Genomic DNA, 2,124 nt, shown 5'->3' with positions numbered 1-2,124 from the left:
TACGTACATTTTCCTCTCAACTGACATGATTTTCCAATACCCAGAGGCTTATGGGGCGGCCATCGACTTCGACGAGGCCAGAGGTGGGTATATACCAGTCTCTGTGATTTCAATCCCTTTGTACAAAAAAGATATTTGCCATTTGATGAATTCACGAATATACAGTATGTTTTTAACAAATATATATGAGGTAATTATGCTGTGCATTTCTGCAGCCCGCTTATGTCCAGCCCACCTGTTGTGTGTTGGGTCCTGTGACACTGGATACGCCACGAACGAACACGGCTGTCTCACGTGCGAGTGTAACGCGCCAGGTAAGTATTGTTAGGCATGGGGAAAATGTTTTGTTTCCTGTTTCAGTCCTGAAAAAAAGTAGGGTCGGTAGGTAGAGACTATCTTTTCTTTCTTCTTATTTTTAGACTTTGGTGATCTCTAGTGATCCAACTTATACAATACAGCTTAACAAATTTTTCAGTTAAATGCTCTCTACAAGTTTCAGATCAACTAGTTTCTTCAAAGAACACACACCATTTTTCCTCATCCATTTAGTAGCAAGCGTCTTGAAAAAAAAACTGTCACAGTTTTTCTCTACAGACAAAATTGTAGCTACCATCAAAAAACCACGAAAAAGTGATGAAGAAAAAGGGTGGCCATAATTAAACGAAAATAGGAAACGTACTATGAGATCAAGAGAATTTCTGTCGGTGACTGGTATTGAAGAGACACCATGCGACGTCTGTTGGTCCTGCAGTTTGCCCAGCGATGACCTGTGACCTGAACTGCCCAGGGGGACTGGCGAAGGACGCCTATGGATGCGAGCTGTGCCAGTGTGCGCTGTTCGGTAAGGACGTTATGAGAAAAAAAATTTAAATAATAAATTATATTTTGCGGGGATTTTATTAGTGTAATTTACTTGAGAGCGTCGCCATCGCAGTCTTGTATTTCTTTAATGTGCTTCAATAAATAAAAAACAAATTTTTAAGAAAAATAATATTTTCTAACCGTGACTCATTAACCTGATGAAGAAATTTATGGAATCAAATTATGCTATTTTGTAATTTGAATAAATTTGACATTTAAAAATATAAAAATGATGTCTTTTATGAAATTGGTGTGTGTGACAGTTGAACTTATGAAGTCAAAATGAATTTACATCCTGCTGAAGAAATCTTTTATTTTATTCTCAGAAATAAAGAGTTATTTTTCTTTCAGACGACGGATTCTGCACGCACCACGATCAGCACTACAAGAACGGGCAGAAGTTCCTGTCGGACTGTGAGGGGGAGGGGGGCTGCTGCGAGATGGTCTGCCACTGTCTGGACAACCACGTCACCTGTGAAACCATCTGCCCAGCTGTGGTTATGGTGCAGACAAAATACTCCCTATAGCCTTTATAATTACCCCATGATCTCAATAAAATACGTGATACAGACGTTTATTTCTTACCGCAAGACCTCAATGAAAGGTAGCCAGCAGGCGGATTTTGAGTTTAAAAAAAAAGGCTCAAACAAGCAAAACCTAGAGCCACACATTGTGAAGATGATGATGCAACCATTGCTCAAGTTGGAGTAAAAATAAGTACTAAGTTTCTTTAGACACGAGCAAAAGAGTATTTGCCTTCTGACGTTTTTTTAGGCCCTCTTTTACCTCCCTGTTCTACTTCGCACTGTAGCTAGGAGTTAGTTTAAGATGTAGTCATTTATTTCATTTTTTTAAGTCCTAGACTAATTGTGAAAGTTTTCGTAGTCTAAGATATTTCGTTGGTTAACATTTAACCTACCAAGAGGATAAGGATATTAAAGATATCATTAAAAGATACAATGTTGTTGATTGCCCCATTCCTCCCGTATTACATTTACAGACCGCCACTACAGACTGCCCGACCCCGGTGCTGGCAGACATCCCGGAAGTGTGCTGTCAGCAGTACGCCTGTAACCATGACGACACGAGTGACGTCAGGAGGCAGCTAGGACTGGTGCAGGCACAACGTAAGATTTGGCGGGAAATGTTTCCTTGGCTTTACCCTTAACCCTGTACTTAACTAGTAACACGATTTTTTCTGGGACTGGTGCAGGGACAACGTAAGATCAGGCGGAAAAATTTCCTTGGCTTTGGCAGTATTTT

At 40.2% G+C, this 2,124-nt stretch overlaps 1 long non-coding RNA gene across 1 annotated transcript; it reads left to right on the top strand.

Moving 5' to 3' along the window:
- The first annotated feature begins 248 nt into the window (after positions 1-248).
- Positions 249-1,345, top strand: LOC109472993. Its single transcript, XR_002140396.1, has 3 exons — positions 249-314; positions 752-841; positions 1,213-1,345. It is a non-coding gene; the product is annotated as an uncharacterized LOC109472993 (long non-coding RNA).
- The last annotated feature ends 779 nt before the right edge of the window (positions 1,346-2,124 follow it).

The sequence above is a fragment of the Branchiostoma belcheri genome, unplaced genomic scaffold (genome assembly GCF_001625305.1).
Source record: "Branchiostoma belcheri isolate BF01 breed outbred unplaced genomic scaffold, Haploidv18h27 scaffold29, whole genome shotgun sequence".
In the NCBI taxonomy this organism is placed as follows: domain Eukaryota; kingdom Metazoa; phylum Chordata; class Leptocardii; order Amphioxiformes; family Branchiostomatidae; genus Branchiostoma; species Branchiostoma belcheri.
Note: the sequence above shows the minus strand (reverse complement) of the source record. Positions and strands in the feature narration are given on the sequence as shown.